This window comes from Equus asinus, chromosome 20 (assembly GCF_041296235.1).
Source record: "Equus asinus isolate D_3611 breed Donkey chromosome 20, EquAss-T2T_v2, whole genome shotgun sequence".
In the NCBI taxonomy this organism is placed as follows: Eukaryota; Metazoa; Chordata; class Mammalia; order Perissodactyla; family Equidae; genus Equus; species Equus asinus.
This window is the reverse complement of record NC_091809.1, coordinates 53,788,108-53,815,081: the sequence shown is the minus strand read 5'-3', so window position 1 is coordinate 53,815,081 and position 26,974 is coordinate 53,788,108.

Genomic DNA, 26,974 nt, shown 5'->3' with positions numbered 1-26,974 from the left:
TGTCTCAGTCCTGACTGGGGATTCTAGGTTATAGACTAGCATCCCTTAGAGGGTTAAGAACTAAAATCAAGGAGATCTTCCAGCAAGCAGAAACAGTCAAAGACAGAATATGAGAAAAAAACATAAATAGGAAATCAACCCAGGAGACCAAACCCAGGAGGTCCAGGCAGAGAGGACTAAGAAAATGGAGATGAGAAAAATATTAAAGAAATAATAGAGATAGTTTCCCAGAACTGAAAGATAAAAAGTCTAATGTATATACTAATGGACATATATACTTATATATACGTATAATATATACACTATATTCAACATATATACTTGTATATTGGCATTACCTTTTTTCTTTTGGAAAGTGATTTGGCAAGTAATTTCTAGAGCCATAAAAAAAAATCATGTTTTTAACCCAAACACTAGCTTCTGTGGATTTATCTTAAGGAAAGAATGAAAAGGAATAAAAGTTATGTTTAAGAATATGTTCACTGCAGTTTTAGTTATAATATTGATAAATCAAAACAAACTAAAAATATCCAATACTTAATTTATAGTTATTGAAAATGAAAATTATTTTGGTAACTATAAGGAACAAGGAACACATTTGGTATGATGTTTATTGAACAGAGAATAACATTGCTTCTGTTGACTATTATGTGAAATCTGCATATAGAAATGAAAACTAGGAGGGAATATACACGAATAAAAATAATTGGATTAAGCTGTGAAAGTATAACAGCTTTTCTTCTATGAAAACAATTCTCTTCAATTTTGCTGTAAAAGAAATTACAAGAAATACATTCTTAACTTTTTTTTTAAACTGGTCACATGTTAAAAATGGGCCTATACATCACGCAGATGTCCTTGGGTTCATTGTCCACACCTTAGTTTTCTCTTCTCAGTTGCATCAAACATCCCACGTGTGAATTGGTCTTGGCTTTCTTCTTTCTGTGTCACTCTGTTCTAATTATTACTCTTCAGCCTGTCATTGTCCCTGTAACACACACATACCTGAAACATTGACAAATTTGGACCCAACAGGAAGGTTAATCCTAGATTTCCAGTAAGTCCTCATATGATAGGAAACCAGAACTTGAGTCCTTCTGACTTAATACTCAGGATTAGTCCTCCCGCTGTTAAAATATATACATCCTCTCAAAAAAATTTTTTTCAAATATACAATGCAATTCAGATTTAACGTTTTTGTCTCCCTGTCCAAAGACAAAGTTGCGGAAAAAAAATAACAGAGAGGGGCTTTGCCTGTCTGTCATCAGCTCTGGCCCATCCTGCTTAATTAATGCTGCTTATTTATCCTCACCTCACCAGACCTGATCCATAGGAAGCAACAGAATGAGACGGTACCATATAAAAAGCTTATAGGCCGGAAAGTACTTTGGAGGAATAGTGTATCTTTGAGACAATCCAGGGTTAATGGCTGCATTAAACAAATACAAGCAAGACCTGTAGCTCCAATCTGGAGCAGAGAAACAGAAGAGAATCTGAAAAGGCTGCAGTGAAAGCTCTGAGTAGCTATGACCAGAGTGAGAGGACGCATGATGATGTAAGAATATTTGAAGAGCCATTACACAGTTTAAAGCTAAAAGAAAAGAGAAGACTAACCTGTCTGGTACGAGCTGAGGGAAAGACAGAGCCTGTGAAAGCTCTTTGCTGCCATGCTAAATCACTACTGTTCAGTATGTCAACTTGGATTTAGCTCAAAAATAATGCTGTAACACACTAAATGTAGGTGGAAACATGCTAAGAACTCTAGGACTCTGTCTAAAACACCCAAGTTAATCTTACATCATCTCTCTGGAGTTGCTGGAACCATCTGGGTGAAATCCATGGGTCAATGCTGAACCTCTTGTGGTCTCTATGTTTACTCACCAGGGATGAAAGAATTGCCTTGGTAACAGAGAGATGCCTTCTGACCCGCATCCAACTAAAGAAGCCAGCTTTTCCTTGGGACCTGAAACCATTTCAATCATTTTACTTCAGCAATTTACACCCCATGCACTTTCCACTCTATGCTATGGCTGGTCCCAGGAGAAAGTCTGAATTGGCGAAGAAGCCATTTTTACAATGCTTCCAGCCAAGATTAAAGAGAAAAATAACTTAATCCAGTGGGAAAAATTCATCCCTATCAGATTTCCAGGATGATACATTTTATATAGATAGAAAGGCTATAGATGTGCATACTAAATATTTTACACACACGCACATCAGCCGGAAGTCCAAAGAAAAGTTAACTTTTAGTGGTACCTGGCCGAAAGAAGTTCTATACAAGTGTGAACAAAAAAATGCTGATACATTTCATGTAATGATTTGTAGTAACAAACACGACCATGTCCAGAAACGTCTAGTTGGTCCCCTTCACACATTTATTTGGACTCAGAATGATTGAGTTTTACAAGTCTGTGTCCAACATACTTGCCCCATAAAGAAATATCCAGGGGCTGGCCCCGTGGCCGAGTGGTTAAGTTCGCACGCTCCGCTGCAGGCGGCCCGGTGTTTCGTTGGTTCGAATCCTGGGCGCGGACATGGCACTGCTCGTCAGACCACGCTGAGGCAGCGTCCCACATACCACAACTAGAAGAACCCACAACGAGAAATATACAACTATGTACTGGGGGGCTTTGGGGAGAAAAAGGAAAAAATAAAATCTTTAAAAAAAAAAAGAAGAAACATCCAAAATGTGTCAAAAGCAAGAACCAGTTTGTGCAATGGAGGCTCAAAGATACTTGATTCTAAACCTAGGAGCTCAAATATTCTAGGATTTATGACTGGGGAAGGCTTTATTCACTTAAAAGTAAAATTAAAAAATAGAAAAGCTAAGCCCTCAACAAAAGAGTGTTGTCATTTTTGTTCTTTATCCTGCTCTGCTCAGAAATTTATCAAAGTCATAAACCCTTAGAGAAGAGATCAGATATAATAGCTGTAACGCAATCCCGTCAAATCAACTTCTGTTCTTGTATTTGTTTATGTGCTCATAAAATCATCAGATTAATGCCATCCTATACAGGGAACTAGAACATAGAGTCATCTAGCTGCTATTAAGCTCAGATACTAAACCCTGTCTCGGACCATGGCTGATCATGTTCTTGAACCAGCAGCTATCCTTTTCGAATTACATAGAAATAGTATGGTGGTGAAGTTCACGGACCTTGGAGTTATGCAGACCCGAGACCCTGACTAAATCTTAATTCTACCACTTACTACATCACCTTAGGCAAGTTAGTTAACCTCTCAGAATGTTGCTATGAAGACTAAATAAGACAACATGTCATAAGTATCCTATACAGTGCCCAGCACATAGTAGGTGTTCAATTAATTGTACCTATGAGTACTATTCATAATGGAACAGCAAGATGGGATTAAGGTAATTTTCTGCCTATCTAGTTTAGGAGGATAAAATCCCTTTGGAAATTAGTGAGATCACCCACGTGCTTATTTTAAATGAGACATATTTGTCATGTGTATCTGAAATAAAAATTATTTTATTCTCTATTCCCACTCCAGGCCCTTTGGCCATATTCAGCAGGTGAGTATATTGTTAAGGGGGATGGAAGAGGAGAGATCTAGAATATTTCAAAAAGGCCAATGATTTACTCCAAAGGAAAAATAAGAATAAGAAAGTTGGGCTGGGAGAAAGCAAAGAAGAGCCTACGTAGCATGAGGCGAAAGGCAGCTTTGACAGAGAGTGTGAAATTTGTGGGTGGGAGAGAGTCTTAGAGGAAGCCCCGGGGTGTGAGAGGGGGAAAGTAAGACAAATAATGCAGGAATTTTAAGAAAAAATAAACTTGAGAAATTCTTTTTGAGAAAAAAGTTAGCTTTTTGAGTGCTATGTCAGTATTGCGGATTGACGATAGCGATGTTCTTTGAGAGATGTAAGTAAAGATTGGAATTACTTTTATTTCTTTTAGTTGCAGCACTGTATTTCTTCTCCTGTGATGCAGTGACAAATATGAGGCCACATGGGACCCAAGAATATATTTGGGTTACACACAGAGTCATACATTTGAATATGTTTTGAATGTGTACTAAGTTTCAGAAGGCAAGACACAAATGGAACTTTTGAGGCCATCGCGGGTGATCTTATAGTACAGATATTCAGCTCCTGCAGGTTGCCCAGCATTATAGTCACTGTCCAAAGGTCTGAAATACTGTAGCTGAGCACGCACACTTTCTCCTCTAGACTTTCTGTTCTGTCTATGCACTAACATTAGCTGGGTTGTGATGCTGCGGGTGGGGTATTGACATGAACATTGTATTGGAGGCATGGGCACCTTTAAGGGAAAAGATCTTTAGGAAATATAGTACTTTTAATTATTTTTTAATTATTTAAAATAAAGTAAAGCAGTTAATTCACATAAAAAGCAGAAAACTAAACAAATAATTCCATTGATAACAAAGCACAAAACTTTCTAGATACTGGGAATAATAATAATAATATTAATTATAATAACAATAACCATTTGTTGAATAATTTAATAAAATTACTGATGCTCAGAGAGGATGTATAACTTGCCCAATACCCCAAAGATGATAAGCTGTGAAACTAGTTTTAAAACTCAGTCAGGCCTTGCCTCCAAATAACAATAATGAACTTTATTCTAAACTGTGTTTATAGTATATATTAAGTAGAGAGAATCTGTAAGGTAAAAAAGAGGGGCCAGCCCGGTAGTGTAGTGGTTAAGTTCACATGCTCTGCTTTGGCAGCCTGGGGTTCACTGGTTCGGATCCTGGGCGTGGACCTGCATACCACTCATCAAGCCATGCTGTGGTAGCATCCCACATACAAAATGGAGGAAGACTGGCACAGATGCTTGCTTAGGGACAATCTTCCTCAAGCAAAAAGAGGAGGATTGAGGCGCCAGCCCTGTGGCGTAGTGGTTAAGTTCGCATGCTCTGCTTCAGTGGGCCAGGGTTCACTGGTTCAGATCCCAGGCACAGACCCAGCACTGCTTATCAAGCCATGCTGTGGTAGGTGTCCCACATATAAAACAGAGGAAGATGGGCACAGATGTTAGCTCAGGGCCAATATTCCTCACCACCAACAACAAAAAGATACAAAGAGAAAAATAAAAATAACGTGTACTCCTACTCCTAGACATAACTACTGATGATATTTTGAAGTACTATTTTCTTTTAGTCCTATTTCTTTGCCTCTCTGTATCTTCTTAAGACAATTTTAAGTATTCAGTTTTGGTTCTCTCTAAGCTTATTCTCAATCATGTAGAACAAGTCTCAATATTTAAATACCCAGAGAAACTACCTTGTTGTTTCTTCTAAATTACCAGTTGACAACACAGAGGCTTCAATCTACTTGTTCTGCCTTTTCTCCAAATCAGTCTGTCTCTTCTCTCATCTCCCTGAAACCACAAGCCTCTGAATTACTCTTCCCTGCTCAGTGTCTGAGCTGCCTGTTAGACAAACTAGAGGTTCTTCCCTCAGATACGACTACTTAATCCCTCCAGGCTGCCAGGAGAGGTAAATTACTCAACCATGTGACTGTAACAAAGCTAGACCGTAGACCCCACATTCAAACATGACAAACCACGAAACCCAGTATTTACAAGTTAATCCTAATGAATTTGTTTCTAATTACTCTCATAAACCATTAATCCTGATTAATAGCGTAGGCAAGGGGCATGAGTTTTCAGACACAGGTTTAAGAACTAGCTGGATCTGTATTTTGATCCTAGCCCTTCTACCCTCTAGCTGTGAAAATTACTTAACTTCTCTAAGCCTTAAATTTCACCATCTGGAAAATGAGAATAATGAAAAAATGAAAATATATTTTCAGGGCTAATGTGGGATTAAATTATATAATGTAAATTATATAATAATCAGAGTTTAACAGAAGTTAGTTGCCTCACCTCTTTAAGAATTATATTGTTAAATAAATATATCACCTGTTTTTTAAATATTAGAATGGTTTAACTATGTTGAGAATAAAAATATGTATGTCAAGAGATATTAAAGTATTATAGAGATGTAATGATTTAGTACTATATTTCTTAATAATTTTAATTTTTCTTATTAAAAGAAATTATGCCTATGTAAAATTACAGAATGAACTTGGCACTTTCCAGATTCATGGTGGTTGAATATCACTAATGGCTAATTCAATATTTCATGCTTTAACTACAAAATTCTCTTCATAGAATCATCAATACTTACCATCAAATATAATTTTCAACCACATGATCTTAATCACCATTAATTTGTCCTATTTTCATAATGATATGCCTCTAGCTCATTCCCCATTCTATATCAGCTCATTCCCCAATCACTGTCAAGAAAAACAGTGAAGTGAAATGACAGGATCATATAAATTCTACCCAGAAAGACAAAATAAGATGCAAGACCTGCAGTCGTAGAAAATAGGAATGAAGTAGTAAATAAACACAAACAGCTGTATTATTTTTTAAAAAGGAGGGGTTGAGGAGGATAATAAAAAAAGCAATACGTTCTTCTTCTTATTCACAATAACTGGAGTTGAAAATCTATAAAAAATGAGGTGTCACAGTGGTTGCCAGGGGTTGCAGGGGTGAAGAGGGTGAAGAGGCAGAACACAAGGATGCTTAGGGTGGTGAAAGTACTCCGTGTGACAGCACAATAGTGAAGACATATCATTATACTTGTCCAAGTCCATAGAATTTACAACACCAAGAGTGAACTATCTTACACATTTAATTTATCAACTGTAACAAATGTGCCATTCTAGGGGAGAATGTTGATAATGGGGGAGGCTATGTATTTGTGGGTGCAGGGGGTACATGGGAAATCTCTGTACCCTCCTCTTAATTTTTCTGTGAACCTAAAAATGCTCCAAAAAAATGAAGTCTTCTTTTAAAAATGAGGTGTCGGGTCAGTGAAGCCAGCTGCTCTGCTGGGGTGTGTGTTGGGGGCTTTTGTCCTTTGATAACACTCGTACAGGGACAATAGTTACTTGAGATGAAGAAAATAGGGAGGAACATGGAGTTAGAACAGATCGAAGATAAGCAAAGATCAGCAAAAATAAAAATAGAGAATAATAAATGGAATAAAATAGCCTGTGGACACCTAAAACTTGGACCTTGTGTTTTCCTTTGGCCATCTTTGGCTGCAGTGCCATCTTGAGCCACTTTAGCAAACTTAACAGCAAAATAAGTATGATCAACTCACTGAAGGACCAGATCAAGATCCCCAGATGAGTCACATGGGACACTTTCATGCATTAGTCAGGCAGATGCCGAGACTGAAGCTGCTGGAGTAAATTTAAAGGTTCATGGATCTAAGTCCCCCAGGAAGATTCAATGACCCAAGGAAAAAGCTGGCAAGGCCTACCTCACTCATCTCAAGATGCTCTTTCCCTCTCCTGCCCTTGGCTGATGGTCCCCCTTGGTGTTCTTTGTACTTGCAATGTCTGCAAAGGGGATTGGCTGAGAAAGTGGTTCTGTAGCATAGTATGGGTTGTGCCATTCATCTTGCCAGGATCTAGGTGACAAGTGTGGTAATTAAGAATTGAAGAAATGCCAACAGCAAGAGCAGATTGGAGTAAAAGACTGATTACTGGGTTAAGCAGGTTGCTTGCCTTTCTGGTGAGAGCTTCAGCAGATTTCAGGAACCTGGCCTGTAACCGAGCGTGGGCAGAAGAGACCATTGATAAATAAATGTCTCCTTTGGGGCAAATATACAATGCACATTGCTCATCGTGAGGCACTGTCCAGCCGGGTCCGGCATCCATGTGAATGGATGGCTCACAACAGAAGCTTAGCATTTCAGCCGAGATAACAGTTTGCAGGCTCCAGAAAGGAACATTTACTATGTGACTAGAACCTGCAATGAGCCTCGAGCTGCTTTTCTCCAAAATTACTGTAGTTCAGCACCCACGTCAAAGCACAAACCCAAATGAGGAAGATTAGGAAACAGAAATCCAAAGAAAATGACCTCCCAAAGTTGCTGAAAACATCAAACACTTCAAAGGAAAAGAAAATGCTTAAAAAGATGTGGGAGCTGCTTTTTCACTTGGGGGAAGAAAAAAGCATATATATACTCAACCTGAATATCAAAGTTCCAGGGAAGAAAGGACCAAATTTTATTTTGTTTTCTTCCTATCCTCCTCCTCTCTGAGCCTTAGTCTGAATTCAGTGCAGGAAAGATTTACTATCTTTTAAAAAGAATCTCTTTTCTCTGTCAGGTTGTAAATTGCTTCCAATAGCTTTTCATGAGTTTTAATTTCACCAACATGAAATTGGTAATTATTTAGGGCTTATCACACCTGAGACAAGATTTCTGGAGATGCAAGCTAATTTACATGTAAAGTAATTTCTCCTGAAATAAAAGTTTGCTTCCTAATCATGGAAGATTTATTTTGGCTCCTTCTGGGTCTTGCAAATAAAATGAAAGCCCTGAATAAGGCTTTCTCCATTCACATTTTAAGGAATTTCAAGCTAGAAAGCAGATGCAATTCATTGAAAGGAGATCCTCCATACATAGATTAATTTACTTATAAATCACGGGCAGCCTCTATGAAATATGGGCTCACTCAGAAAATGGGCATGCCTTACACCTAGTAACTGGCCTTGTCTTGTCCCAAGACAGAAGGATCAAAGATCCTGGGCCTCTGGTACACTGTAGGTCATGTGTTTTGTTTAAAAACAGTGATTATTGTAAATTAAAGAAGAAGAACTTGAGGGTATTATGCTGAGTGAAATAAGTCAGAGGGAGAAAGTCAAATACCATATGATCTCACTCATAAGTAGAAGATAAAAACGACAGAAAAATAAAAACCACATAGCATTGGAGATTGGACGGGTGGTTACCACTGGGGAAGGGGGTAGGGGGGAGGGCAAAAGGGGTGATTAGGGTCACAAGTGAGGGGATGCACTATAATTAGTGTTCGGGTGGTGAACATGATGTAATGTATACAGAATTCGAAATATGATGTACATCCGAAAAAAATAAAAATTAAAAAAAAACTTCAAAAGGAAAAAAAGACAAAAAAAAAAAAGAAGAAGAAATGAGCTACTAAACATGACATTTTATTTCTAGCTGGCAAAGTGGCTGAATCTTATTATAAAAATTAGTTGTCACTATAGGCCAGAGCCGGGTAATTGTAAATGAATGTCATGACAGGGCCCTGTGGTCCTTCCTGCTGCTCAAAGCAGTTTTCCCACAACAGGACTTGTTAATAGAAAGCTAAAATCTATGCATGCCATTAAATAAACACAGGACGGCAGCAGCTTATTTATAAGTACCTAGGTATTAAAATGTTTAAGGCTTAAAAGAAAATGTCCCCAAAGTCAGTTTCCCTAAATATAGCAAATATTACATTTATCCTTGCCCATAGATTTCTTCTGTGGAGTCAGAGAGGATGGAAGGAGATTTACTTCACTGCTTAGGATATTGTTCTCAGATTTGTGCCTGTTCTTCTAGAAAGCTTTGGATAAATCGTTATTTGCTGTCACAATTCCATGAGATCTGCAGCACTGTCAAATCATGCAAATAATTTTAAACGGGAAGAGGAGATAGAATTGCCATTTAATGGTAGCTAACACTTACCGAAAACATTCTATATGCCAGGCGCTGTGCTAAGGGCTTCATCTTGTTTAATCATTAACCATTTAAGCAACCCCATACAGTTAGAATTATTATTACCTTTATTCTGTACATGAAAAACAGAAACCAGAGAAGTTAGGTGCTAGTTAGATAACTCAGTGAGAGGCAGCACTGCGGCTGGAATGTGGGTGGCCCCTCCGCAGAGCCCATGTCCTTGATTGCCAGCCACACTCCTTCCACAAGGTGATCCAATTCAGCTCATAAAGATTGAAATAATCGGCTTACATCGCTTGATTAACCCCTTTTCAGGAAACTCCTTACTTTATATAAAAATATGCGTATACCAAAACAGAGAAATTAATAAACTAGATGATGGTGATTTGCAATACTACAAAAAGAAACACCAAAAAACCTCCACTTGACAAGTTAATCCACAAACCTGGGTCTCTTAACTTGAGATCCAGAGATGGTATTTAGAAGTTGTGTGAACTCCAGAGGTTACATGCAAAATTATGAGTCCATAGCTTTCTTCATGTTCTCAGAGAGGTTTAGAATCGCACAATGGAAAATAGCTTCTGGCCAGTTAACCTGGGAAATTCAGAAAAGAGGGGAGGAGAAGAGTAAGAACTGTGTAATATGGAGGGTCCTAGAAGCAGCATTGGGTGACCTCCACAAAGAAGTCAAACAACAGCTGACCCCTGCTTCCTTGCAGAGGATGTAGAGACGTTACAAGAGCTCACACTTGCTGAGGGCTGACCAAGTTCCAGGCACTAAACATTTTATGTTTGTTACCATGGTTCACCCAGGCAGTGAGATGTCAGAACCTCTACTTCGTATCCACTCTGCCAGACTGCCTCATGCTGACAAGGAGTTGACTGTGGGTGATGTGGAAGGGGAGGGGGAACTCATTTGTCAACTGATAATTACTACACAGTTACCAGCATCAGCATCCTTTTGGCCTGATCATTGCTTTTGTCTCCCCAGAGAGAGGGAGATGAATGCTCCTGGCACATATTTGTGGGCTTTGCTGTCAAGAGTCAGCTAAGGAGTTGGCTGGGCTTCTGGGAGGGCTGTAATTTGTAAGAGGAGCGTGGCAGCACAGGGCGGTGATAAGCGGGAGTCTGCTAAGGAAGAAGGGGGAATGCATAGGTGGAAATAGGTCAACTGGAAGATTCAATCTCAATGAGAACCAACAGTGAAACAAGTCTGTTCCAAAGAATTGCTGTCAATTTAGATACGAAAATGTAGGGAGATCCTGGCCAAGGAGACTGATTGAAGATTTAAAGAAGGGTGCAGCCTCAGATGGTGCTGCGAATAGAGTGAAGTGTGTGTATGGAGACAGGTGGGGGTGATATGGGAGTCCAGAGCAGGGTGATAGAGATGGTCTTGTTCAGAGACCAGGGAGACTCCCTTGCAATTAAATATCACCATGTTTGTTCCCGCCAAGAGGCAGTTCTCGCCACTTCTAAGGGGAAAATGTGAGAGGCCAGGGGAGCTCCCTAGCTGGTTGCAGGGTATTCACCATGATTAGGAAAAACAAAAAAATGTTGTGGTCCCTGATTCCCGCAGCGACTGGAGGCTGTTGTTACTTCTTGCGAGTCACTGTGCCATGTAAATGTCATGACGTGCCCAAGGTCACATGGCCAGTATGTGGTAGTAAATGCTGGAATTTGAACTGAGACCTATCTGCTTCCAAAATCCACATTCTACCCAGGACACAGGAGTTCAAAATAGGCCTGGCTGCTATTAAATGTCAGAAGAGTAAACAGAAATATACAATACTGTTCTCACCAAAAGAGAATCACTATTGACCAGTATTGATTAGCCACTCAGAGTCTGAGCACTATCTCTTCAAACCACTGGAAGCCAAGTAGGAGTAAGTCTGGACTAAGCTTCACTGCGTACATATCTCATTTTGATTCTTTATTGACTATTTTCTTCTTTTTTTTATTAAGGTAACATTGATTTATAAAATTATATCAATTTCAGGTGTACATCATTATATTTTGACTTCTGTGTAGACTACATTGTGTCAACCACCAGAAGTCTAGTTTCCATCTGTCAACATACAAATATCCCTCTTATCCCTCTCCCCTCCCCCTCCCCCTGCTTCCCCTCTGGTAACCACCAATCCGTTCTCAGTATCTATGTGTTTGTTATTTTTTTTTATCTTCCACATGTGAGTGAAATCATATAGTATTTGTCTTTCTCTGTCTGACTCATTTCACTTAGCGTAATACCATCAAGGTTCATCCACGTTGTTGCAAATGGCAAAATTTAATCTTTTTTATGGCTGAGTAGTATTCCATTGTATATATATACACCACATCTTCTTTATACAGTTGTCCATTGATGGGCAGTTAGATTGTTCCCAAGTCTTGGCTACTGCAAATAGTGCTGCAATGAACATAGGGCTGCATATATCTTCAAATTAATATTTTCATGTTCTTTGGGTAAATACCCAGAAGTGGAATAGTTGGATCATAGGGTAGTTCTATGTTTAATTTTTTTGTGACTCTCCATACTGTTTTTCATAGTGACTGCACCAGTTTACATTCCCACCAACAGTGTACGAGGGTTCCCTTTCCTCCACATCTTCTCCAAGACTTGTTATTTCTTGTCTTTTTAATAATAGCCATTCTGATGGGCATGAGGCGATATCTCATTGTGGTTTTGATTTGAATTTCCTTAATAATTAGTGATATTGAACATCTTTTCATATGTCTGTTGGCCATCTGCATATCTTCTTTGGAAAACTGTCTATTCAGATCCTCTGCCCATTTTATTCTTTGAGGAAGAAGATTAGCCCTGAGCTAACATCTACTGCTAATCCTCTTCTTTTTGCTGAGGAAGACTGGCCCTGAGCTAACATCTGTGCCCATCTTCCTCTACTTTATATGTTGGACACCTGCCATAGCATGGCTTGGCAAGTGGTGCATAGGTCCGCACCTGGGATCCAAACCAGTGAACCCTGGGCCGCTGAAGCAGAAAGTGCAAACTTAACTGCTGCACCACCAGGCTGGCACCCCTCTGCCCATTTTTTAATCAAGGTTTTTGGTTTTCTTGTTGTTGAGTTGAGTGAGTTCTTTATATACTTTGGATAGTAACCCCTTATTGGGTACCTGATTTACAAATATCTTCTCCCAATTGGTAGGTTGTCTTTTCATTGTGTTGATGGTTTCCTTTGTTGTGCAAAAGCTTTTTAGTTTAATGTAGTCCTGTTTGTTTGTTTTCCCTTGTCTGAGGACACATATCCAAAAAGATATTGCTAAGACTGATGTCAAAGAGCGTACTGCCTATGTTTTCTTCTAGGAGTTTTATGGTTTCAGGTCTAACATTCAAGTCTTTAATCCATTTTGAGTTAATTTTTGTGTATGGTGGAAGATCATGGTCTGCTTTCATTCTTTTGCAAACGGCTGTTCTGTTTTCCCAAAACAATTTATTGAAGACACTGTCCTTTCTCCATTGTATGTTCTTGGCTCCTTTATCAAAAGTAAGCTGTCCATAAATGTGTGGGCACTAAATTTAGTTCATTGATCTGTGTTTCTGTTTTTCTGCCACTACCATGCTGTTTTGGTTACCATAGCTTTGCAGCATACTTTGAAATCAGGAAATGTGATACTTCCAGCTTTGCTCTTTTTTCTCAGAATTGCTTTGGATATTCAGGATCTTTTGTTGTTCCATATAAATTTTAGTATTCTTTGTTCTATTTCCGTGAAAAATGTCATTGTGATTTTGATAGGGATTGCATTGAATCTTCAGATTGCTTTAGGTAACATGGACATTTTAACTACGCTAATTCTTCCAATCCATGAGCATGGAACACCTTTCCATTTCTTTGTGTCCTCTCTGACTCTTTCTATAATGTCTTACAGTTTTCAGTACACAGGTCTTTCACCTCCTTGGTTAAATTTATTCTTAGGTATTTTATTCTTTTTGTTGAAATTGTAAATGAAATTACATTCTTGATTTCTCTGTCTGCTAGTTTGTTGTTAGTGTATAGAAATGCAACTGATTTTTGTATGTTCATTTTGTACCCGGCAACTTTACTGTATTCATTTATTATTTCTAAAAGCTTTTGGGTGAATTCTTTAGAGTTTTCTATACATAAAATCGTGTCATCCACAAATAGTGAAAGTTTTACTTCTTCCTTTCCAATTTGAATAGCTATTTCTTTTTCTTGCCTAATTGCTCTGAATAGGACTTCCAATACTATGTTGAATAAGAGTGTTGAAAGTGGGTGTCCTTGTCTTGTTCCTATTCTTAGAGGGGTAGCTTCCAGTTTTTCACCATTGAGTATAAAGTTTTATTAAACTACTTTCTTCTTGTTATTATTTGTCATCTATTGTATCATTAAACACAAAATCTCTTTAAATAGGGACTTTTAGGTACATAGAATTTCAATTATACAATTACCACATGGAAAATCCTAACACAACTATTATGGCTTGAACATCTTTTTCATTTCTGGTACAAATGTGAGAGTAAATACAATATAGGAAAAATCCAATTCCTTCCCTAAAGAAGTCTTACTCCTAGGGTTCTGAAAACTGTCTAGTTATCCAGAAAGTCTTGGAATAGTTCTTCTGGCCAGTTTTAAAGATTTATTAGCTTCCTTTTAGACTAAAGTGCACTATATATACAGATTTACATAAAAAATGACACACAACTTCTATCCTGTCACTTATATTTCTTTTACTTTCTTTCTTTCAAAAGTGTGCTAGCAAAAACCACATTTATTAGCTTGTTAAAAATATTAGACAATGCAGTCTGGCCTGGTGGTGCAGTGGTTAGATTCACATGCTCCGCTTCAGCAGCCTGGGGTTCACCAGTTCTGATCCCGGGCACCGACCAACACATCTCTTATCAGGCCATGCTGTGGCAGGCATCACACATATGAACTAGAGGAAGATTGCCACAAATGTTAGCTCAGGGCCAATCTTCCTCAGCAAAAAGAGGAGGATTAGTTGTAGATGTTAGCTCAGGGTTAATCTTCCTCAAAAAAATATTAGACAATGGATAAACAAAAATAAATCATTTGTAACCCCAACTTCCTGCTGTGACCAGTGTTGGCAGGTCAGTGTAGTGCCTTCTGTCTTTTTTCTCTCACCTATGTTTTTCAGTCTGATTATAGCAACATTAGATAGTTAATTTTGTATTTTGCTTTTATGTGTTAATATTATAGTCTTTTTCACATTACTATATAATCATCAAAGTCATTATTTAAGGACTATAAAAATACTAGACCTAGTGAATGTGTAATAATTACTACTAAGTCTTCCACTTGATACCAATTAGGTTATTTCTATTTTTATACTACAAATAGTGTTAGGAATATCGTTATCTATCCAGATTATTTTGGTTTTATATCTTTAGAGTCTGATCCTAGAAACTGAAATACATGTTTAAAAGGCAAAAACACTTGTATGCCTCTTGATATTATTGAAAGATCTTGAGTGCCACAAAAACATGGGGTGAATAAAAGCTCATGGAGACTAGGATAAATTGTCTAAAAGCACAATATAATAGAAGAAATGCACTTGATAATAGGAATGCAGGATGTTCACTGCCGAGTTGTACATAAAGGCTGAATTGTACTGAAGTGTCTTCTGCAATATGTTAGAGTTATAAATACTGCAAAAGGATTAAAGTCTTACATAAGAATCCTAACAGATACATAATACTAAATTGGTTTCCTAAAGTGTTCTACCAATTTACAACACCTCCAGAAGTGAATGATGATGAAACCATTTCAGCACCTTCAAAAGAATTATATAGTATCAGCTTTTAAACCTCTGATAATTTAATGAGAAGTACTTTGTTCTCATTTGAATTGATTTTATAGGCCAGCTGAACATTTAACTATATATTATTTCTGGAATACGTGTTTATTGATATTCTGCCATTGGTTTTCTGTAGGTGGTTTCCCCTTAGAATCTACTTCTGCCCAGACTCCCCAGGCTAAAGGAGCGCCCACATTTCTACCTCTCAAGGGTTTTACTGTTCTCCATGGTGATGTTTACATTGCATTTATATTGTCACCTCCTCACAGCATGAATCTTCTCTCTGGTGTGTTATGTTTTGCAAACTGCTGTGTAACATTTATGATGCTCTCTAAATAATAAATAATAAGAGTCCTGTAGTCCTCTGCCAGCAGCCTTTGATCAAGGGCAGCTTTCAACTGACTTCACATGAGGAGACATAAAGAAGAAAAAGAAGGAATCTTCTCGATGGTTTGCCTGTTTGTGGGCAGTGATCAACCAGGTTGCTGACCTGGTGGCATCAGAAACACACCCCACGGCAGCTCACAGAGAAACTCCATTGCCTGGTGGACGCTCAGGGCAGAGTTCTGTACATCCAGGACAGTGCTGTGAAGTCTCAGTTGCGTGGGTTACAGGGTGGGAAGATTCACTACCCCTTAGTCTTTCCTCTTTATCAGGAGACCCCCTGAGTGTAAATGCCCCTCATCTCAGCTAGTGGAGTCAGAGAGGGAGCTGGAATAGTGTTTTGGTTTTAATGTCAAATTTTCCACAATAGGTTTGGGCAGAGAAGCTGCAACTTCTTTGAGGAAAGCATTCAATTCACCTCCTTTACAAACAAGATCAAAACCAGGAAACTTTAATTCATTGTTTGCACCAACATAAAAAGAAAAACAATTTTTCAGTTCAATGTCATGCCCCATGGTTAAAGGGATCTGGAAAAAAGAGGGTATAGTAGAGAAAGGAAAAGAGAAAACAATGTGGAAGAGAGAGAAAGGGAGAGAGATGAAGTAGGGGAAAAACAAAGTAGACATAACAGAGAACAAAAGAATATTGTTGAAAAGGAAAAAAGGAGAAAGAGACCCAGGGAAGGAAATGGATGCAGAACAGGATCCAGGTAAGGGAAAGGAACTCAGGAACTTTGGGGGTGTGTATGTTCCCATGCCCGTCTAACCAGAGTGATGACAATTTCATCTGCTACCTTTCTGAACATTTGTGTTTTTCAAAAACATACTTTGAAATATTTTTTATATTGTGATACTGTAGAACACTTTAACTGTACATAAAAGAATAATATAATGAAATTCATGGAGCCATAATCCAGCTTCACTAATTACCAAGATACAGCCCAATCTGGGTTCATCTCTGTCCTTACTTACTACCCCACTCCTGCATTATTTTCTGGAAACTCTAGACATCATTCCGTTTCAAATATTTCACTGTGAATTTCTAAGACATAATGTATTTAAAATTATGTAACCATAATACCATTGTCATATCTAAAATATAACACTAATTCCTAACAATACTAAAACATCAGTGCTCAATTTCCAATCACCTCATAAATAGTTTTTTTAAATTGTGGCTATTGCTTCTTGCATATGTATCCACATGAGACCCATAGCTGTCTGATGATCTGTCTTTTAAGTCTCTTTTAATCTATAGAGTCTCCTTCTAGCTCTTTATTTTCCTTCCAATTTAGTGTTGAAGAAACCACTCATTTGCCCTGTAGAATTCCCTACATTTTGGATTTTGCTCATTACATTCCTCCCATGTTGTTTAACATGCTTCTCTCTCCTTTGTACTTCTCCAGTTGATGGTTGGACATAGAGATGTGACCAAATTTAGATACAGGGTTTTTTTGGGAAGGCTATTTCATGGGTTGTGTTTTATTCTCCCACTAGGAAACATATAGTGTTCGATGGTCTCTATTTTAAGCTTGTTAGCAACCATTAGTGGTCAGTGTCTATATCTGTTAATTCAGTAGGAGTTGCAAATGGTAATATTATAATTCCATGAACCCTTCTCTTTTATGAGCTGAAAACTTCTATAAAGAGAAACTGTTTCATCAACTTTTCACTCATGTGGTGGCTTAATTCTAATGGAAATGGTAGGATAAATATTTTATTGTTTACCTAATTTGCCAGGTTTCAAAATAATGATTTGACTCACTAAAATTTCCCAACAGTGATTAATGGGAATTTTAAAAAATATATCTTTATGAACTCATGGATTTAACCATAACTATGTTTCAATAATTTGTAGTTCTTACCTTATTTATGCTCAAATTTTCCTATGTTTAGTCAGTAGGAGCCTATTTAAATTTCCCCCTCAAACCTTTGACGTGACTTTATAGACTTTGATAGTTTTCTTGCTTTCTGGTAATGATAAGATCTTCCAAGCTCACCTTGTACATTTTCTGCCCCAAACATGGAATCAACCAGTTCTCCAAGAAGCCCTGGTTTCTTTTGGTGAGATATGGTATTTTAATATCAAAACCTGAAAGTTAGGAATATTATCACTACTGAGTAGTCATTTTTTCTGGGCTTTTTCAGTAAATAGAGCTACAGAACAAAAATTATATAGATGCAAGTTAAAATAAATCATGAGTTCATACTTCTGATTAAATTGAGGATCACAGAGATTTTAGTTAATTTCTCAGATCTTACATCTATAGCTCCTTCTTCCACATGAAGAATCCCAACTCTTAAAAACACTGGGAATGAGAAAAGTAGAATAGCACATAAGTATTCATTTCTTTTATCCTACAATACATGAATAGCAATACCAACACTACCACCAGAAATATAATTACTGCAAACCCCTCAGTCATTTTTTAAGTAATTTTTGTCCTTAGGTTGTAGCCGCCTAGGAAACACATGCACATAACTGTACTTCAAGGTCACTTGGAATAGTTCTTCTCCGTATGGTTATATGACCAACTAAGTGCATATTTACTTTAACTTTTTAGAGATTGATTTTTTAAATTAATTTTGTTTCACAATTATGAAAAATATACTCATGGTTCCAAGGTCAAATTTATAATACAAAGCATTCAAATAAGTCTAGTTTTTACCCCATCCCTTCCACTCTATTCCCTTTCCTCCTAAAGATGATAACCTCCTTTTTATAGTTTATCCTTTTCTTAAAAAAAAAATTCATATTCCCTCTTTGATCAGGTTAAGCATTCTATAGAAGTACTTCCTGATCTTTTTTTTCACACAACCACATTCTGGAGAACACTTTTCAATGCTATATGGGTTTTTCTAATTCCTTTCCAGCTACATAGAACTCCACTTGGTGGATGTGCCAGAGTTTACTTGTCCAGTCCCCTCTTGATGGACCTTTATGCTGTTTCCAGTCTTTTGCTATTACAAATCACTCTGCCATCCCCAGCTTTGGTCATACATCTTTTCGTATTTTTCCAATATATCTTTGGAATGAAATTCTAGAAGTTTGGTTGCTGGGCTAAAAGGTAAGTGCATTAGTTATTTTGCTTGGTATTGACAAATAGGGTTTGTGCCATCTTCTGTTCCCACTACAATATATGAGAGTCTCTATTTTCTCACAGCTTTGCCAAATATTGCATTTTCCAGCTTTTAAATGCTAACCAGTCTCAATGGTGATAAATGGTATCTCGGTGCAGTTTTCATTTGTGTGTATCTTATGATGGGTGAGGTTGATCACCTTTCATCTAGTTAAGAGAAATTTGCATTCCCTTTGAACTCTGTTCCTTTCTCTAGCCTATATATTTCTATAGAGTTGTTGGCCTTTTTTTCTCTATTTTTAGAAAGCCCTTTTTATATTAAATAGTTTAACCCTTTTTTGTGATATAAAGTTGTGAATATGTCCTCCAATTTGTCATTTGTTTTTTTTCCTTTGTTCACAGTATTTTTTGTTTTTGCTATGCAAAATTTTTTTTTTTTTAAAGATTTTATTTTATTTTTTTTTTCCTTTTTCTCCCCAAAGCCCCCCCGGTACATAGTTGTGTATTCTTCGTTGTGGGTTCTTCTAGTTGTGGCATGTGGGACGCTGCCTCAGCGTGGTCTGATGAGCAGTGCCATGTCCGCGCCCAGGATTCGAACTAACGAAACACTGGGCCGCCTGCAGCGGAGCGCGCGAACTTAACCACTCGGCCACGGGGCCAGCCCCGCAAAATTTTTAAATGTAATTAAATTTCTCTCTCTCTTCTCTTATTGCTGATTTTGAATTATGGTAGAAATTTTTTCCCTGTTTCTGGGTTATAAAGATTTTCATTCTTGTTTACTGCTAGTACTTGTATGGATTCTAATTTTTTATTTAAATTTCAGGTCTTTTGGAATTGTTCCCTTTTAATGGTGTGAGAGATAGATCTAAGTTTATCTTTTTTAACATATTTGTATAACTAATTGTGTCAATATTTTTATTAGATGCTGCATTTTTTACTCTCTCTTGACTATATTTCTGGTATTTAGGAGAGTTTACATTTTTGTTTCAATTGTTATTTTTAAACTAATATTTTTATTCATCATCTTGAGCCCTCATTTTTTTTGTCATTGTCTCATGATTCCCCACCATAAATATGTTGAAATTGGGTTACAACCCCTTTTTTCCTTCCCCTCCTTCTTTCCCAGCATCTGATTTGAAGTAATATCCCTTTACTCTTAATTGACAACTATGGAGCAATCAGCAACTTTATTCTACTTCTCATATGCCCGCCCATCCTTATCCCCTGTCCCATCTTTGGTAGTTGTTCTTTACCTACATTGTCTCTCCCAGTGACTCTGTGTATTTTTATGAGTGAATTTGGAGAAATTCAAAAGCGATGCTACTTCTACTGCCATCTTCCCAGGATTCTTCTCTGTTTGTTGTTTTTTGACTAATTTAATATTTTGGCTTCTCTAAATCTGTGGTTCTCAAAGGGGTCATATTTGGAAATTTGTGAAGATGTTTTGGTTATCACAGTTATTAAAGAGTCCTAAACGCATTTAGTGGGCTGAGGCCAAGGGTATGAGGTAGTCTGGAAGGCATAAAACAGTCCCATATAACGAGGAATTGTCCCATTTCCCACATGACTTTTGAATATTCTGTTGGATATTCATATAAGTAAAAAAAAAAAAAAGAAAGAAAAAGCTGATCATTTTCTAAGCTTAGAATTTAACTCTATATTATGTATGAATTCAAAGCATTTTTTGCACAGTTTCGTGTGAATATATACTGAATTTCCAGAAATGTGACCATCATGTAACTTGAAAGAAGCCTACACTTTCTTTCACTTGTAACGGTACTGACAGTTTTTCATCCTTTGAGAAAATTGTGTCACTGATCACAATGCCACTCACAGTATTTGAACAACCAGTGCAACAAACTTGTATCAAAGTACACTTGTAGCTGTTGCACTCACAGCAATTCTTCATGTGAATGCATCTGACTACCTCAGTTTGTTTTCTAGTGTTGTCATTCCCCCACATTTACGTATTGAAATATATATTATTTTATAATAAATTTACTTGATTGTATTTACTTTTATTTCTCCTCTTAGTTTTCTTTTAACTGGAGCATATTATTGATTTTTCTAAAATGATGAGTGAAATTCCATTTCAGGGTAGAAAATATTACAAAATATATGTTTTGATATATGTCAGGCAGTAAGTCTGATAGGGTTGAGAACTAGGGATCTGGTGGGACCTGAAAGTCAAAGAAAAAGGAAGGAGGTTGTGCCTTTGGACCACGGCAGCAACATCCCCAGAGGTGATGACCCACAGGTAAGAACTGCACGAAACCCTGAGGGGACGTTTCCTGTCCTTACTCTTGGAACGAGCAAAACCTTAAAGAGTAGTGCTCTTAGGGAAGCTTGCTCTCAACCCACCCTCTGTGGAGGAGTGAGGAGAAATGAAATAGTGACATAGAAAATGTGGAGGAGCAACTGTAAACCAGCTAAACATAGATTACCCACCAGCTGGATAATCTGATTGTATATTGGTCAATTTATGTGATCTAAGTCGTATCTTTGTTTATGGAATGCAGTAAGCCAGACTTCATTCACCCAATAAAGCTACGGGTCTTTATCAAGTACCCAGTTGTACATAGTGCTGTGTTAGATACTACATAAGAAAAATGAAATCGACAAAATTACCTTTGTTCCAGCTCTTAAGCAGCCACATTTCTGCAAGGTTTGAATGTGACAGTGTTTAACTAATAGTCTGACTGCTTCCTGCTCTGTAATTCTACATTGCGCGAGAGTGAGTCTTAGCAACACCAAGCTAACCTGATTTGAACTCCTCTCGTTGGCTTCCAGGTTGATGTTGCTCTGTGTCAATCATTCCCCCTGGGTCACAGACAAAAAAAAATTCAGTCAACCCAGTGAGATGGTAGGAGCATTTGACTGAGTAAGAAAGATGCTGTAAGATTCCAGTCACAAGTGGCTGTGTAAGCAGAGTGTGATGTTGTTGGCAAATGGAGACACCAATGATGGATTATCAATTTGCATTTACTGTGTGATTCCAGTTGGTGGATCCCAAAGGACAGCTCATGTTCAATAGGATTTTGCCCTTGATGGCAGCACAGTCCATTCACTTTATGATCGCCTCATAGTTTTCTGACAGCTAAAATTTATATAGTACAAGTTCCTTGAAATACATGTCTAACTTACTTTCAGAAAAGTCTTTTCAGTACTTTAGTGGTTTGCAATGGAATAGTCCTCTATTCTTTGGGAATGATGTGGTTTTAGTTATAATATGTGGGATATCATGTAATATATATAATTATGTATCTTCAGGATGGTTAGCTTCCTAAGGGATGGAGCTTATATTTATTTCTGTATCCCCATGATTTAGCATTGTAGACATTCACCAAATGTTTGTAGAATTGAATTGAGTGTAGAATTAATTTTTAAGTTGAAGGAGATAGAGAAAGTCTATAGAAAATATCTAGCCATGTGGGCAGAGATAATACCTTGAGCCAATTATCCACTTAACAAACATCTATTGAAGACTGACTTCTATCTTGTTTAATTCACTTTGATCTGAGGGCTTTTGGTTTTAGCTGCCAAAATGTAAATTAACTAATACAGATTTATATGTCAAACCTTATGGTCATATGCATTATTTATTTAGACCATCACAATTACCCTGTAAGATAAGCAATTTACATATTGTACCCAAATTGCTTGGAAGCAGTAAGAGATTTACCTAAGTTTTTAGGGACTGGGAGAGTTTGGATAAACCCAGTTCCTCTGATTTCTTCCCTTGGAAAGAGAAATGCCACCTCCTTCTACTCCCTTCCATGGGGCCACGATCCCTTGTCTTTTCAACTCTGCATCCAGATCTCCGGCTTGTCCAGACACCTCATCCTGCCGCCACCCTCACTATCTGGGGAGAAGCACTTTGGTCCCAAAGAGTCACATCTGCTTCCTTACAATACAAACTGAAAAGTCTGCTTAAAGATAGGTCTGCATAAGGAACTTCTCTTTATGGCCTACTCCCCCTGCCTGCACCCTCCCCCAACTTCTTGATTTAGAATACCTCGTCCATTGCCTTGGGATCTTGTTTATCTATAACATTCTGATAAGAGCTCAGACTTCCCTGATTTATAAAACTCAGGTAACCTGGCTGTTACAAAGAAAAATCCAAAAAGTCTGTAACTTGACTTAGCGGACTATGAAACATGATTATCAGAAAATAAAGGTAACTCCCCAAAAGAGAAAGACTTCAAAGACATACCTCATTATATTTCATTTATTAGTGAAGGAGACCAGTGGGAAGATAAGAGGTAGAGAGGTGGTAACTGAGAAACCAAACCAGCTCCAAGATCTGCAAGATCTCTGATTAGATGGCAGATGGTGGGCAGGAAACGAAATCAGGACTAGCTCTCAGAGTCGGGCCCTTCCTGGATCCCCCTGGGAACCTCACGTTGATTATTCAGTGCATAATATTTGAGTGTCCACGGCCATTGCTGTTAACTTCAGTGTACACATAAAGAACTCACCAAGATTCCAGACCTCCAGCTCTCACTAGTTGGAATCCACTCACTCCCTAAGAGGTTCCTCTTCTCAGCTGACTCACACTAAAATGTCTGCCTTCAAAGGTCATGGCTTTATCCCTCAGTATATATCAATATAACTTCCAATGAACCTGATACCATACAAAGTTCAAGTCACCTAGAGTTGCTAAGAATTTCTAGGCTTTTAGAGTTACTTTTACTTTTAATAGTAAAATGTAAATGGCTAAATCTCCCTTCTAACATAGAAGGGAAGACCTAGTGTCTACCCCATCGCTTGCCCTATATCAACAGAGATTTTTTTAAGTGCCTGGATTTTGATTAGTCACCTCTTGGACTGATTTCTTGTTTCCTTTTAATTCTTCATTTCACTCACATCTCACTCCTATGAGGGTCTTTTCTTGTTTGTCTACTGTGACCAAATGTAGAACAAACTCCTTTTCTGTGATTTCCCTAAATACCACCATAACAAGGCAGATGTGCACAGCAGAATTCTACTGGACATTGGGGAAAATCGAGGGAGTTACAAGACAGCATCTTTAAATTTATTAGGCAATATAATGTTCTGAACTATCCAGGGGTCAGCCTTTCCTAGTGGCCCACACCTACCACCAGTGCAGTGCCCAGCCATATTGGAGCCTGAGGCAAAAGGAAAAAAAATCAGTAATACTGACGCCACCTTTATTTAAAATTTTGATATTTAATTCATCGTGGACTTTTTTGCCTCAATTTTGATTTTTTAAAATGTTGCTTTAAAATATTATGTATCTTGATTACTGACTTTTTTGGCAACCCTTTAAATCTTGTGCCTGAGGAAAGTGTCTCGCTTGCCTCATCCTCATCCTGGCCCTGCCTACTACCCATCATTCCAGCCCTTCATCGTTTTCCTAGACCACCATGCTCAAATTTATGGTTCAGTGAAGTCACAAGGAAGACTGCTTCAGAAATGTCAGAGGGTCATTCAGAAGGTCTGAGGTAGGCCTTAGGGATCTGAATTTTTAATCATTTCTGTAAGTTGAATTGTGTCCTCCAGAAGATTCTGTTGAAGTCCTAACCCCTGCCACCTGTGAATGTGATCTTACTTGGAAACAGGGTCTTTGCAGATGTAATTAAGACAAGGTCACAGTGAAGTAGAGTTAATCCAATATGACTGGGTATCCTTACAAGAAGAAGGGAAGAGACACAGACCTAAATGCACACACAGAGGAGAACACCACAGACGTACAAGGATGAAGGCCATGTGATGATGGAGGCGAAGATTCCAATTCTGCATCTGCAAACCAAGGATGCCAATGACTCCTGGAAACTACCAGAAGCTAGAAGAGAGAGCATGGCCCCATTGATGCCTTGATGTCTGACTTCTAGCTTCCAGACTAGGGGAAAATACATTTCCATTGTTTTGAGACGCTCAGTTAGTGGTACTCTGTTATAGCAGCTCTAGGAAGCTCACACAATCACCCCTCTCTCAGTAATTCTGATGTGAATGGTCCATAAGCTAGAGTTTGATCTGGCTCAAATCTTTGTCCTAGTATGTCTCTGGAAATGTATCATTCTCCTTGTTTTATTAATTAAACAGAGAAATTTAATGTTACCAGACTTATTTCTCTACCTGTCAGATCATATTTTTCCCAACAAAATTGGTTCAAGAAGGTCTATAGACTGACTGGGTTGAGATTTGAACATTGCTCCTCCTGTCCCTTTAGTTGGTTTTGTTTCTGCTACTCCAGGCTGTCTCCCTTTTCCTAGTCTGTACAACAGGCCTCCCTGAAAGCATGCCAGATGGATTTGTCCTGTTTAGAAAGAGTTATGAAAACTTCATAGCTTTCTGTAGTCTCCTTGTATTGAACTTCCATGAGGTAAGAAAATTATTATTTTCATAAATTTTAAAACATATTATGTTGCCTTATGAATCTATTGTTTTGTTTCTATTGATGATTTTATTAGAATAAAAATAGCCAAAGATTATGCTCTCTCAAAGCACACAAACATAATTTTATAGTCTAAGAGATTATGACTGCTGCAAGAATTGTTCCATATTAAGCACACAATTAAACCTTTTCTTTTTCAAAATTTCTAGGAAATGAGGCATTTGCAGAGGTTAATTGCTATTATGTATGTATGCCTTTGCCCAGCAAATCTATTTAAGTTGGGCTGCAGAGTTTTGGAAGAGGCAGAAGTTAAGACACATTGATATAAGGATGTGAGTTGAAGGTATAATTAGAGAGCATCATCAGTTCCACCTCCACGTTCACCTGTCAGAGATCAGGGAAGAGTTACAGGCAGCAATGAATCCAGATCCCCTGGGCCCAGCACACCTAATGAACTCAGATTCACAGAGGAGTCAGAAATATGGGCTCTTGCTTTTTCTCAGCCTCCCATGGAACACCATGAAAATGTTGTACAACATTCTCTTTCTTCCTCTAGAGGAATGAAGAAGAAAAATAAAATTGAAGTCTTTGTCTTCCATCCCAAACCATTCATTCATCCAAAAACCATTGCTATAATTCAAGAACAGTGATGAAGGTGTAAAGATGAGAACATGAAGCCACTTCTCTCATGTTTCTAACATCCAAGTGGGGGAAATACCCACATACACAACTAACAGAATTGATATGTACTGTAACAGAGGTGTAAGAAAAATGCAATGGGAGGTAACTTACAGGGAGGCATCAAAGGAAGCTTCACAAATGGAGTGACTTTTGAGTGGAAACCTAAAAATGAGTAAGAATCTGAAGAGCCTAGAAGTTAAGGGATGGGAGGAAATCAAAGTATTTTAGAGCAAGGCTGTCCAATAGAACTTTCCATGATGATGAAAATGTTCTATATCTGTACTATCCAATACATGTGGCTGTGAAGCACTTGAAAATGTGGATAGTGTGACCAAGAAACTGCATGTTTAGTTTTATTAATCTTAATTAGTTTGTAATTAAATTTACATCACTAGTGGCTACCTTACTGGACAGTGTAGCTTTAGATAAAAGAAATGGTATTTGCAAAAGCACAGAAATCAGAAAGCATGGCTTATTGTCACATAGTAGCAGGTGTTTAAGGGGACGAGGTACTGGATTTTGACAGGAATAGTGGGATGTGGGAGGTGATGAAGCTGGAAATGTTGTCTGGGACCAGATTACAAATGACCTTATATACCAGCAACATAGCAAGATGTTGGACTTTATCCTTCAGGTCATTGATGCCATAGCAACATTTTTGAACAGAAAAGTGATATGATACAATCTTATTTAGATAATTGCACTGGATTTGGTTGGCATTTATGAATATTTGGTATTTGGAGTCATATTGACCATCTGTCTAGGGTAAGGGGGTTGGGGTCCAATTGGAATGGGCATTTTTCCTTCGCCAGTGACAACTCTGGGATTCCAAAAAGAATATTGACATTTATAAGTAATATTTTTGCTCCTTGATACTCCTCTCAACATTCTTTTAGGCTCTTAAACATTTATAATACTTAGCAAAAACCTCATTCAAGTGTTTTCCTAGGATATAAACCTCTTAAGAATGTGGTGGGCATAGAATTTCTTAATGCAGGAAACTGTTCTACCATTGGTTTCATCTTTAACCCTCACGTAGCATCTGGCACCAAAGTACTTATTATGCATTAATACTGAACATGATTTGTTTGGCAGATTCTGAAAAGAATACTTTAATAACCATTCTTATCCTTTCCAAAATCTGTCTCT